At 50.5% G+C, this 14,582-nt stretch overlaps 1 long non-coding RNA gene across 1 annotated transcript in view; it reads left to right on the plus strand.

Moving 5' to 3' along the window:
- Positions 1-11,531: 11,531 nt before the first annotated feature.
- The window catches only part of LOC138288526 (uncharacterized), a 207,737-nt gene continuing 204,686 nt past the window's right edge, over positions 11,532-14,582 (plus strand). Inside the window, exon 1 of the long non-coding RNA XR_011202437.1 lies at positions 11,532-11,581. This is a non-coding gene — a long non-coding RNA (uncharacterized lncRNA). The remainder of the gene's footprint in view (positions 11,582-14,582) is intronic.

Genomic DNA, 14,582 nt, shown 5'->3' on the forward strand with positions numbered 1-14,582 from the left:
TAGGCCAATGGCCTGACACTGACAGGTTGCCGGCAGCTTACAGACTGGCACTGCCACCTGTCTTGTGACACAATCCCAGCATTACACTCAGCGCTACCCTTCAGGTATGTTACCACTTTTCCACCAGCCTTTGTATGGCGGTCCAAGCCCCATGCAAAGCTTGGTAGTAATGTGGTGTGGTGTGCCATTGGGTGCCCCTGCACAGTCCATGTCCCTGGTATGGGCAGTGCAGGGGGCCCCATGGCCATACCTTTTGCGCTTTCCACTGACTAATTTGCAGCGACAAGTGAAACCTGTGCTGTCACACCGAATGCACCCCAAGATTGGCGCTGGTTCTGTTTGATCCAGCAACAATGTTGTGGTAACTGCCCCACAGAGCTGACATGAAGAGACAGATTTCCACCTGCCATACCAGCATGTAACTCATACTGCCAACCTCGGAGGGTAAATTGCACTAGCAGTCTTACCAACGCCAGACTTGCCCATGTGGCATCCCCCGCCTGTCAATGTGATATTGTGCACCATGATGTTCACAGACATACACTATGGGGGTCATTCTGACTCCCGCCGGACGTGGTCACCGTGCGCCCGGCGGGAGCCGCCAAAATACCGTAACGCGGTCGGAAGACCGCGGTGGGTATTTTGAGGTTTCCCCTGGGCTGGCGGGCGGTCGCCAAAAGACCGCCCGCCAGCCCAGGGAAAAACTCCCTTCCCACGAGGATGCCGGCTCGTAATCGAGCCGGCGGAGTGGGAAGGTGCGACGGGTGCTCTTGCACCCGTCGCGTATTTCACTGTCTGCCAAGCAGACAGTGAAATACTTGTAGGGGCCCTCTTACGGGGGCCCCTGCAGTGCCCATGCCAGTGGCATGGGCACTGCAGGAGCCCCCAGGGGCCCCGCAACCCCCCCTACCGGATGGCGGTAGGGGGGGTCGGAAGCCCCTCGGCGGCGCAGCAAGCTGCGCCGCCTTGGAGGATTCCAACGGGCAGTGGTAAACCGGCGGGAGACCGGCGGTTTACCCTTTCTGACCGCGGCTGAACCGCCGCGGTCAGAATGCCCTCGGGAGCACCGCCAGCCTGTTGGCGGGTCTCCCGTGGTCGGTGGCCCTGGCAGCCACCGGCCGCCAGGGTCAGAATGACCCCCTATATGTTGTGTTTGTGGGATTGTTTCCCCATTCCTATGTGGTTCACATGGTTGTGTCAGAGTTGTTGTGGGCTCAGCCTGTATGTGTTGTATTTTACAGATTGCAATCTGTAGTGCATATGTTCTCTAGTGGCACATTTCTGATCAGCGTCAACATGTGTGGCTCCACACTGCACTAGGTGAGTTACATAGGGTAGTGCCATGTTTCCTGTGATACAGGACCACACTGCTATTCCCCCAGCAGCTGCACAGATTCGTTTTCCCTGCACCCAGACAAGCATTCTTGCTGCATGATGGAGAAGTGGCTGCCTTATGAGGATGTGTTGTTGATGTACGGGGTGGTGTTGGTTCCAGCGCATGTCTGGGTGATGTTAGCGAAGGTGCCATTTTAATGTGTGCTGTAAGATGCAGCACACGTGTTCTGGCAATGGGACATGGCAGTTGCAAAGTGTTTCTGCAAGAGACACCACCGTGACCTAACTCCAGGAATGGTATTGACTGACTTTCTAGTCTCTGATGTCTCAGTTGTGTGGGAAGGATCGTTTTGACTGTCTGCAAGAGGTGTTGTGATGACACAGGCACAGTAATAAAACATGCCTTCCATCCTATGTGCTTCATATGTACATGTTGATATGTAGCCCTGGTGATTGATGTATGTCCAGGTTGTGTATGGGTTGTGGTGCAATGCACGACCGAGGCATGTGTACATGTGTTGCTTATCTTTGAATGGTGAAACTTGATTCATTGGCAATTAGTCCTATGTGCCTCCCCCTTCTACCATTTGTAAAATTGGTCTTTACGCTATGCAACTTACTCTGTATTTGTGGTGGTTGTTCAAAGTCTGCGTTGTCCTGTCCTCGTATTCCTGTGACCAGCTCTTCCGGAATGACCCCTCAACCATCTCCTCCATCTCATTCAGGTCCTCCTGTGGTGCAGGACTTCCACCTCAAGTTTGCAGTGCTGCCTTTCTGTTCCTGGCCATTTTCTCCTTAGCTCTTCGCTTACAATCATGCCAGCGTTTCTTGCACTCAGTGACAGTTTGACACAAGCCAGCACTAAACTTTTTGACGCAAAACTGCATTTGTGCAGTTTTGTGTAAAAAAGTATAAATATGGGCCTTAATGCCTCCAAGGAAGTGAAGGTTCAGGAAAGGAATATTTTCCCAAAAAAAAAAATCTTCTCTCCACTAGGAATCTACATGGAATACAAAACTTAAAACAAAAATCTATTTACCTAAAAATATGTTTTAAAATACTTTTACTGCTAACCGACAGTACTCCATAGCTGTACTTCAGTTCCAGCTACATAGTCAGCCTTGAATAGTTCACTAAAACAAGTATCAGATTAAAAGTCTTTCATCCCAGTAGAATGCCTCTCTCTTGACATGTCACCTCCAGTACAAACCAAGTTGATGAGACAATGGGTGTTTACCTCTGGCTTTTCACATAGAAGAGATGAGAAACGAGTTCCCTCGCTGCAACTTACCTATATGTGTCCTCCACCCATTCGGCCTATGTGCCCCAAGTCCCCAAGTGCGCTCAGAAATCTGCCTTGCGAGTTGTGGCAGACCGGGAACACTGTCTCCCTGTATCTATTCAGACTGACTGTCTCCTGTATTGTGTCTGGCATAGACGGTTCGACGTGAGGAAGCCAGTCTGGTCTTCCCCACTGCATCACGCACCTCCTCCACCTACGGATTTGTCCATACTCCTATACTCAAGCCCACTGAGGAACTCCTCAGCTATGTCTGCCTTGGTGAAGCCAGACACTGCCCTGTTCTGTGGAGCGCAGGGGCGTGGCCTGGTCAGATTTTCCAACAAAAAGGGCAAGCGCGGCACATGAGAGGGACTAAAGGGGCAGTAGAAAGGGAGATGAATATGGATTAGCAGGGGTAGTAAATGAGAGAAAACACAATATTTTTTAAAATAACCAACATTTTTTAACACTTTCAAAGCAGAGAGGGAGACTGTGTGTGTGCGTTTTTTCTGTGTTTAGGTAAAAATGTATGATGAAATCCGACTGAGGCCTCGTCATACGCGACTAAAAGCGTCTGTTCCCAACCATTTTCCCAAAAATACATTTATTGTGAGGTGGTAATACCCTAAATACCCCCTCCCTCTTAGCTACGCCCCTGGTAAAGCGCTTATTGTTCCCCTCCCCAAAAAAAAAAAACTGCGCCCCTGGTAAAGCGCTTAGTGGGAGCCTGATACCTTTCAATTATAGAGCTGTGTCTCCGGGTTTTTTAATGTGTGGGTCTTGAGTTATGCAAGTCTTTGGTTTCACATGATTAGTGTTGTTTCTCGTATTCTCTTCTCCTTACACCCTTCTTTGGCTGAAGAGGTATTGCTCATTGCTTAAGGACTGGTGAGAGGGATGTGGTGGATATGACAATTATCAGTAAAGAATCTAGGCAATCTCACCCATCACTAATTGGGTGTCTTGCCAGCCAAGGATATCAGTAACTTCAGATGTCAGACAATGCTTAAAGTCATGCTATTTGCATATGACGTCATTAAGTCTCCGTCGCATGTGGATGCAGAAAGATGCCTTCACCACATCCAGAACGAGTCCTGATAGTTGGGGTAAAATGTTTTGGTCAACAGGAGACACTTGTTATGATTTAGCAACCAAGATACATAACAGGAAAGTTGGCCTGAAGATCTGTAGTTCTGCATTAAAGTAAATGGTGATTGGGTTGGAAAAACAAGTGAGGGATGCATTCTTTATTTAGTCTGAAGAGACATGTCTGTTTTACTTCCAAGTGGAAGATGGCGTTGGTCATTGTAGCGAGGGAAAAAGGCCATTGGGAGAGCTGTTAGTAGGTTGTGGTGGGGCGTTTTGCGTTGTGTGCTGCTGTTCCCTACATGCTGTGAACGGCAGTGAGGAAACCAGTGTGTTGCCTTTCTCAATGAATTGCTATTTGAAAAAATATTGGGTTTTCACAATCAATGTTTTTTCACATAATACGCCGCTTCCCGTTTGGCGCTCTTAGTAACCCAGCGAAGGTACTCAGTATATTGCACTGTGACGTGAACATTATACTCTGCTACCGATTGAATGTGAACCCTGACAAAACGTACTTTGATTTCATGCCATCCCAGTATTCCCGTTTGGTATAACAAGCCCAGACACGCGTACATCCCATCCACACAACTTACATTCAAATTTAAACATAATGATTTGGGGAGGAAGGCACAGAAACCAGACTCCGTGGCTGTGTGTAAAAGGCCGCTTTATTGGAACAGGTGCACTCACAAATAATTCCCCTCTGCCTTTGCCTTACAAAACTAAAGCCTCACTAGACATCAATTTTACCTAAGCACCGTCCTCCCCCCCTCCCCTACCCCTGCCTCCCCCCTCCCTGTCAAATTCTCCTGCCACCCCTCTCAAGTATTGTGTATCTACCTCTGAATCCTGGTCGTTCGTTATCATCCCGAGCCTGTCAATCCTCACTCCTGCCCGTCGCGACCTGCCGCTGTACCCCCCCCTTACTATACCAATTTGCCCCTCACTTCTGCCCATCCGCACGCATTTAGTTGGCTGCAAACTGTAATCACCGCCACCAGAAAAGCCGACTGGCTTTTCTGCCCCCCACCCCCTGCCTGGAGGTCCCTCACACCTACCTACTTACGTAACCTTAAACAACGCCTTCAGGAAATCCTTCAACTCCAACAAATATAGCTCCATTCCTACGAATGACAGGTGAACCCCGTCATCCCTAAAGAATTCAACATCCTCAAAATGTATGTCCCTATGTTCCAGAAAGGAAATGCCCTTATCCAAGCAGAAAAGCCTCATCTCCTTATTCAACTTCCTTCTTGCCCTTTCCACTGCCCCTGGTTTCCTTGCCCCCCTCCAAACCCGCCGCGGCACAAAACCCGTCACAACAATATGGCAACCCCTCCACTGGGACCTAATAGTCATCAAATCCTTCTTCATCAACTTTAACACATATAAACCTGTCATCTTAACCATATTGTTCTCTCCCACATGTAAACACAGAACATCTGGGCAAGGCCCCGCTCCTTTTATCCCTGCTAGCCGAGCAATCAATTCTTCCCACCGCATACCGCCCTTACCAAACCATTGAACTTGAAAACCACGTAAATCAAACCCCAAATTCCCCCCCAAAGCCGTTCGCTGTGCCTGGCGATGCGCCCACTTCACGAAAGAATGACCCACTATCCATATGCGGATGAAATCATCTTCCGGGCCCGCCACAACACCTGGAAAACAAAATGACAGTTAGAGCGCGCACACCGATACAATTCCCCGTCTTCGCATGTACCTTTTGAAGCAATCAGAGCTCCACCTGCCCAAAGACATAATGGCCTCCCTCGACCAACCCTGACACCCTGCTTCCGTAGCTACCCCAATGCGAAAGGAGTGAGTTCCAAAAAGGTAAGGGTCCTCGCCTAGAACAAACAGTCCTTTTCGAAGTACGGCCAAAAGCTGCGCAGCTGTTACCTTACTGCCATCCCTGTGCTGAAAAACCAACTCTGCCCCCTGCTCGGTCTGCCGACGCCAATGCCGCCCCAGAGCCAGAGGGAAAATCCCCGCCACTGGATACTTCTTCAGCCATACAGCTACTCCCGCTGCTCTCTGATCAGTCTTAGAGCTGCCTACGCGCACCAGCACACCAGTCGGCCCCAGCCGGACATCCTCCCAACCCAGCCCCACCTTCCTTGCAGTACCCAACAACTCTGAGACCCGAAATGCACCAAAGAACATCCAGGACATAAGTGTCTGAAATAGCAATGCCTCCCCGGTAGAATAACATATTCCGGGCAGCGACCGCAACACGGCCTTCAAAAGAGACAACGACAAAGGGCTCCTTTGCTTGCTTACCGTCCTCTTCTCGCGCGCCCAACCCTCCAGTATCCGCTGGCCTAATTCCCCCGCAGTCGGTTGATACCCCCACAAGCATTTACCCATGAAACCCAACGCCGCCAACTTACCTGCTATGGTAACGCGCGACTGACCTTTCTCAATCAATGACAATATGAACTGTACCACGTCCTCGACAACTTCCTCCATCCGCAACCTCGACTGTCTAAATTCCTCCCACGCTTTTAAATACGCCCGACGAGTAGAAGGGGCAAGAGACTGGATTACCAGTTGAAGCATCCGCTCGTGCCTATGGTCCAAAGCGATTCGGGCATCACCGTTCTGCACAAAGCCGTGCCCGTGACCAACCCATGGAATCTGTCCCACTGTGAACGAGACAAAGCATCAGCAACGTCATTGTACACACCTGGAACATGCCTCGCCCGAAACGCAATGTCATGCTTCAAACACTGCAAAACAAAAGCCCGAAGAAGACAAAGGACCTGTGCATCACGCGCCGACTGCCTGTTCACCAATTGGACAACCGCCATATTGTCCACCCTAAACAAAACCTTTTTATGCTGCAAATCCCTTCCCCACAAGCACACTGCGACGACAAGCGGAAAGAACTCCAAAAAGGCAATGCTCTTCCCTCCCTGTTTCCAAGCCTCCGGCCACGACTCCGCGCACCACCGACCCTGCCAAAAAAGTCCGAGACCCACCGCTCCTGCCGCATCCGAATAAATCTGAACATCCCACTCCCACTCCTGCCATACCTTCAAAGGTATGCCATTGAAGGTCTCCAAAAAGGTCAGCCACATTCGAAGGTCCTCCCGAACGCCAACCTTAAGCCGCACATGATGATGCGGCAAACGTGTACCCGAGAGAGCAAGCGCTAACCGTCTACAAAAGGTCCTCCCCGCCCGGACTACTCTACATGCAAAGTTAAGATGTCCCAACAAAACCTGTATCTCCCGCACCGTGACCTTTTCCTTCCCCAACATCTGCCTTGTCCTGTGTAGCATATCCAATTTCTTATCCTGCGGAAGCCGAGCCATCCCCTCCACGGTATCCAACTCAATGCCAAGAAAAGACAGCGCCGTACCAGGCCCCACTGTCTTTTCGAGGGCCAAGGGCACACCAAGGTCCCCCATGAGCTGCTGGAAAAGGCCTAACACTTCCGCGCACCGCAGAGAGTTAGCTTCCGCCGCAAAAAATAAATCATCCAGGTAATGCGTAACCTGCGCATGTCCAGACACCTCTATAAATATCCACTGCAAACATGAACTGAAACGTTCAAACAATGCACACGAACTCGCACAGCCCATAGGCAGCGCCTTGTCCACAAACCAAGCACCATCAAACTGTATACCCAACAATTCAAAATCATCCGGGTGCACTGGCAATAAGCGGAATGCCGACTTTATGTCTGTTTTCGCCACCAGCGCCCCGGGTCCCAACCTCTCCACCATATCCATCGCCACATCCACCGACGCATACGAAACCCGCGAACAATCCTCCGGGATGAAATCATTAACCAACGCGCCCTCCGCCCAAGAAAGGTGCTGTATCAAGCGAAACAGTCCTTTTTCTTTTTTGGGCACGACCCCAATGGGGGATACAATAAGATTTGGCAAGGGCCACCGCAGAAAAGGACCCGCCATCCGTCCTTCCTCCACTTCTTTCGCCAGCTTAGCTTTTACCCAGTCCTCCTTACCCCTCACCGAACGCAAATTCTCCGCCCAGCGACGCACCCTCGGTCCCTCGTATCCCAAACGGAACCCGTGAACGAAACCGCGCCGCAACAACTCCGCCTCCTGCCTGCATGGATAAAAAGCAAGCCAGGCAGCCAAAACTTGGACATTAACCAGCGTATGAGCCCTTACCCGCAGCTCCTGATCGGAAGCGCTGGTCACGCCCTCCGAGCCCTGTCTGACCTTGTCCGGTCGAATTCCCTGCTGTTGACGGGCCAACACAGTGGATAACTGGGTGCCTCCCAGCACACTTGGAGCACTTGTGCCTGAACGTACAATATTCGCGGGCACAGATCCCTTTATTGTAGTCCCAACATGCTCCTGATTTTCCGCCCGAAGAGGATGAGGAGCCAAACTGATTACCACTGGCGTTCCCCACCCCTTGGGTGGGGCGCTCCCGAAAGGGCCGATACGTAATTGGAAGGCCACTGGCCGTGAACACTGTTTTGCCGAATTTTGCTGGACCCATGGTGTGCTGCCATAGGTCAGCATCAATTTCCCCCCATTGGACGTCCGCATCCGCCGCCATTCTCGCTCTAAACTCCTCATCATATTGGCGCCAGGCAAAGCCCCCGAAATTCAACTGGGCCTTACGGATAATATCCATGTATTTAAAAAGCGCCACCGCCCGCTCGGGATAGCGTTCGCAGTACACACTCGCAAATATTAGGAATGCCGCCGTCCAGTTCTCAATGGTAACTGCCACCCTAGGGCGCTTTGACAGCTCAAACTCCTCTTCCTTCGATCCCTCTTTGGCCCGCACCTCTCTATGCAGGAGCTTGAGAACTTCCACGTACTCACCCTTCCAGATCTTTTCTTTAGTGGATTGCATAAGATGCGCCCCCAGCGGCTTCGCAGTACCCATGTACGGTAATCGCGCCCGCTTCGATGCCGGCTGCTCTGTCTTGTCCCCTGTTCCCTTCACGCCAGCCTGCTTGTCCTCCGCCTCCGCGGCCACCACTTGCCCCTTCCCCTTCTCGCAGTCCTCACCCTTCACCGCCTCTTGCGCCCCGATCCCTTCCGTACCCACCCCCGCATCAGCAACATATATCCCCTTAAACAGGCGCGCAGACCCCAACCCCTTTTGCTCACTCGCTTCAACCGCCACTGACACCATGGTAACGCTTGCTTCCTCACCTGCCGGCAGTGACGGTGGCCGCTCCTGTGCCTTCCGCTGCCCACTGTATCCTTCGTCGGACGACCGCCCTCGAGGCCGAGTCTGGTCTCGTGTAGCCTGCAACGACTGAGGTAGAGCATTAGCGGGCCCCACCCCGCCCTGCTCCCACCAACTTTCCTCCGTACCATCATCCACCAGCTCCCCTTCCTCCAATCTGGTCTCATCATAATCCAAGACACTATCCACACACCATGGGTCCATGCCATGCTCCCAAGCCCTCCTGGGCCCGCTGCGGCCCTTCCCCCAATGCCGTCTTGACCGCGGCCTTCTTGCGCACCCCCGCGTGTACCCCCGCTGGACCCGGACGCCGCTCCCAGGAGGCGGGGGCGCCGGCGGGTGCACGACCCCTGCCTCCACACCGCTTCCCGGGAGCGTCCGCAGTCATTCGCCTCTCCGCCAACCATCCCGGTGATGGGCTTCGGCCAGCCGCTCGAGGCTCTGCCTGTCCTTCTGACCAGGGTAACCGAGCCGCCCAAAGCTCACCTGGTTCCTCCTCCTCGCGACATTCTCCCTGCCCCGTCCGGTCCGGCGTGCCGGAAAAAACGAAATCCCTAGCTGTGAAAAAACGGGGCCCCCCCCCTGACGCCTGCTCTGGCCCCACACTCCCAGGCCCGCCATAAACTCTCCTAGGGGGACCGCGACGCACTGAGTGGGAGGGAGGCACCCCCCCACGCTCCTCCTGCCTCGCCTCTGCCTGTTCACCCTCACTCTCAGAGGCACTCCAATCCAATATAGTAGGCCACTTGCTGTCTACCGGAATTCGTGGGTCATACTCCTCTCCGTTTTCCTCCTGACCCCCCTTCTATCCCCTCCCCATATCACCTCTTTCAAGATGCCCCAGGCTCAACTCCACCTCCTCAACAGGCTGCACACCCTGCTCAGCCTCTCCCGCCTGCCCACCCCTACCCCCAACCGGCCTACTGACCTTGTACCGGGCCCCCAGGGTGCCCGAACCAGATGCCCCCCGAGAGGTGCCCCGCCCTCCCCTGCCCAGACCCTTCCCGCTGCCATGCTGGATCCCGCCCTTCCCCGAGTCTGACTCAAGAACAGGAGCCTTCCCGGGCCCCGCCGGGCCGCACCCCACACAGCGTTTTCCCGCCGAAAGCTTTCCCCCTCCCCGCCCCCCTCTCCTCACCTGGCTTAACTTGGCCCCTGAGCGCGGCGGTGAGCAAGCCATCACCGCCGCGGCAACACCATGCGCCGCTTTCTGTGCCGGGCGCAGCGCCGGAAGGGCCTCCCTCCTAAGCAGGTCCATGCGCCCGGCTTTTTCGAGCAACGCCACCGCCGCCCGCAAGCATTCCGCCTCACTAACGTCCATTGTTAGTGTCCGCTCGCTTCCCGTAGGAAAAAGCGCGGAAAATTAGCTGCACCGATAACGCGTGGTAAAAGCGCTGCGCCGAATAAAACTCCCTTTTCACTTTTTTTTTTTTTTAAAGCGCGAGATCGTCAGCTTCTTTGTGAGGTGGTAATACCCTAAATACCCCCTCCCTCTTAGCTACGCCCCTGGTAAAGCGCTTATTGTTCCCCCCCCAAAAAAAAAAAACTGCGCCCCTGGTAAAGCGCTTAGTGGGAGCCTGATACCTTTCAATTATAGAGCTGTGTCTCCGGGTTTTTTAATGTGTGGGTCTTGAGTTATGCAAGTCTTTGGTTTCACATGATTAGTGTTGTTTCTCGTATTCTCTTCTCCTTACACCCTTCTTTGGCTGAAGAGGTATTGCTCATTGCTTAAGGACTGGTGAGAGGGATGTGGTGGATATGACAATTATCAGTAAAGAATCTAGGCAATCTCACCCATCACTAATTGGGTGTCTTGCCAGCCATGGATATCAGTAACTTCAGCTGTCAGACAATGCTTAAAGTCATGCTATTTGCATATGACGTCATTAAGTCTCCGTCACATGTGGATGCAGAAAGATGCCTTCACCACATCCAGAACGAGTCCTGATAGTTGGGGTAAAATGTTTTGGTCAACAGGAGACACTTGTTATGATTTAGCAACCAAGATACATAACAGGAAAGTTGGCCTGAAGATCTGTAGTTCTGCATTAAAGTAAATGGTGATTGGGTTGGAAAAACAAGCGAGGGATGCATTCTTTATTTAGTCTGAAGAGACATGTCTGTTTTACTTCCAAGTGGAAGATGGCGTTGGTCATTATAGCGAGGGCGTTTTGCGTTGTGTGCTGCTGTTCCCTACATGCTGTGAACGGCAGTGAGGAAACCAGTGTGTTGCCTTTCTCAATGAATTGCTATTTGAAAAAATATTGGGTTTTCACAATCAATGTTTTTTCACATAATACGCCGCTTCCCGTTTGGCGCTCTTAGTAACCCAGCGAAGGTACTCAGTATATTGCACTGTGACGTGAACATTATACTCTGCTACCGATTGAATGTCAACCCTGACAAAACGTACTTTGATTTCATGCCATCCCAGTATTCCCGTTTGGTATAACAAGCCCAGACACCCGTACATCCCGTCCACACAACTTACATCCAAATTTAAACATAATGATTTGTAATTTGAAGATTAATTTATCTTTCTGCCTTAACAAAGGCCTTTCCCACAATTATCTTCGAATGTCTGCCTGCTCGCGCTCAGAATGCTCCCGGGGGAATCAATCACATGCAGTCTGGAAGGCGCGAGAAGGGGGCGTCCATCTGGTGCGCGCGCATGTGGCACAGCCGGTATGATCAGTGTTAGAGGAGCGATTGCGTAATTGTATGTTTCCTGTAAGTGTTAGCTCCACAGGGAATCAACCGTGGCTGTTTCTAGACAAGCAGAATGGGATTTTTGGTTTGGCAAGTACACTGCAAGTGCAGTCTACATTTTAGCAAAGCTTTCTGGGAGTGTTAGCAAACCATTCAAGGTTTGGCAAATTTGATTATTTGTGGTATTTGTAATATGTGGTCCTAGATTGCATACAGGTACCGTGTCGTATGTCGAAATGAAAATAATAGGTAAAGTAAGTAGCAATGGCATGGTGCTCCCTATAGCTGAGGAGGCTGAAGTGCTGCTGGATTGTTTGGGGCGGGGACGCGTTACCCCTTTTGTCGGTTACCGTTAGTCGAGTGTGTGTCTACAGCACGGTGGACATTTTGAGCTTAGCACTCTTATATTTTAAAAATCAAATCTGCACAGAGTGTATGCTCTTGCTGCTGTATTTTTGTTTTAACAAGGATGTCAGGTCGTCTAATATATTAAGGTCACCAGTGACGCAATACGCGTTCGGTTTCCTCCTGTGAAAAACACTGCAATGTAGAGCAGAGCTGTAGTCATGTTGTGGGGAATCAGGACTACAACTCCCTGAATGCATCTGTTTTGTTATACGAACCACCAAGGCTGAAACATAGAGCCTCTCTTGACAGGGACCATCTTGTAAGTATAGTTAAGATGTATCTTCTGTAAAACTGCATATTGTATTGTGATTCAACTTTTAGATGGTGCTCAAGTGAACATTAATATGGCCTTGCAGCGCTTTCGCCATGAGAATATATCTTTCCTTTGCATCGATGAAAGGGTTAGGAGCCACAGGTATTCACAGCTGCCAAGTAACCCCATTTCACAAGGGACAGCCTAGGCTGACCCTGCCTTGTTAGCCAAAAAGACTAAGGACCTGATTTAAGAAAAGTGGCGCTGAACTATTTTTGCGCCCCTTAGCGCCCCCTAACGCTACTAGGTGTGTACGATATCTAAGATATGGCGCACCATGGCGGTAGTTAGGGAACTAGCGTCAGAAGTTTTGACGCTAGTTCGGAGTTTTGCAGGAGTAGCGTCAAAAAGTTTGATGCTAATCCTGCAAAGCCCATTGAAAACAATGGCATGCCTCCTATTAGCAGGCGTTAAAAGTACTGAAATAAATGAGGCTAAGAAATCTTTTAGATTTCTTTGTGCCATTTTTTTCGCCCGCCCCCCCCCCCCAGCTGGTGCCAGCATATTGTAGCACCTAGGGTAACAAAGTGGCGCAATACATGCATTGTGCCACTTTGTAAATCTGGTGAGGCGTTTTTGGCCTCGGGCCACATTAGCGTAACAAAAATTACACTAATGTGGCACAGGGAGACGCTAGGGGCTCTGAAATCAGCCCCTAAATTTTGGGAATCATAGTTTTTTGTTAATCAAAGACCCAGGTCAGATCTCAGACGGTGTCTTCCAAGGATGCCTGTTTGCTCTTCTTTCTCTGACTTCAAAGTGAGAGGATTTATCTGACAGTCTTGTTGGATCCTGGGGGTAGGAAAGGATTTTTTCTACCACATGACAACATTTAAATGAACCGTGTAAGTAGTTCGGAATATATCAGAATTATGAACGCACAAATAAAGCAAATTTTTGTTATATTTTAAGTGTGTTGGAAACTAATACTTTAATATGAGCAAAACAAGTCATTAGACTAGGTGATGCAAAATTCTTCACATTTGTGTTTGTGCACTGTATAGTTTTATTAGTAAAACTGTATAGCTGTGCAAATGTAATGGTCATTTCAATTGAAATGCGTTGTCTATAATGGCAGTATGCTAACACACACTGAATAATCCACTGTAGGCCACTCTGCACCACTCACCACACTGCTGAACTCAGCTGTGCACCCCTCCACTTTACAGCACTCAACGCCACTGCACTCTGCACCCCTCCACTATATTCCAGTGCACTCTCTGGCACGTCACGCTGCACCTCTCTACTCTACCCTGTACTATTCTACTCTGTGGCAATGCACTCTTCACCAGTCTACTCTCACTGCACTTTTCACCATTGTATTTTGCACTACCCCACTCTATGCCACTTTACTCTATGCCACTCTGAAACACTGCACTCTACGCCACTGCACTCTATTCCACTTCCACTTTAGAAATGTAGGGATGCACCGTATTTACTGAAATATGGCGCATTCCTGTGTTGCACCCTGCGCCGGCACTGACCTAAATTTAGCTGCCAGCACTAATGCAGGCAACCTTGCACCATAGTGCAAGGGTGTCTGCGTTGAGGGGATTGATTATTTATGGGCAAGAAGGTGTTCCCTCCTGCACATAAACTATCTACAATGGCAATTTGGCACTTCTAGTATCCTGCAGAATGCAGCACACATAGAAGTACCAAGTCGTAATTTTTGAATGATTGTTTCTGTGCAGGAAGGGACAACTTCCTGCATATAAACAATCATTCATGGTCTTTTGATCTTCCTATGTGTGTCATGCTAACACCACCCCTAGGGTGGCGTTAGTTTTTGGCGCTGCCACAGATTTACCCCTTCTTGTAAATCTGTGGCAACATCAAAGCAATGGGTGTTGTGGTGGGACGCCCACAGCACCACCCATTGCACGCCCCTGTGACGCCGAAAACTGTGTCATAGGGGCCCACATTTACAAGGTGGCGTTAAGTCACAAAAAGTGGCTTAGTGCTGCCATGTTAATGTGGCTTACTGAACAGTGCCACCTCAGCGTCACAAAACGTGATGCTGAGGTGGCGCTAAGGCCTTTTAATTCTGGCTCATAGTGTGCCTGGTTACAGCAAGTCATCTGGTACCGTGTATATTCAGCGAGTATATTTCAGTGTGCTTCACATAGTGGACAATTGCATAATCTTCTACCTTGAGACTCATTCAAGCTGCTCCTGCTTTGTGTTGTGATGCAAAAGGCCTGTGCTGCTGAGGGAAATGTTTCCTGTATCCCTTGTGTATGCTCCAGCCTTGGG

This window comes from Pleurodeles waltl, chromosome 4_1 (genome assembly GCF_031143425.1).
Source record: "Pleurodeles waltl isolate 20211129_DDA chromosome 4_1, aPleWal1.hap1.20221129, whole genome shotgun sequence".
Lineage (NCBI taxonomy): Eukaryota > Metazoa > Chordata > Amphibia > Caudata > Salamandridae > Pleurodeles > Pleurodeles waltl.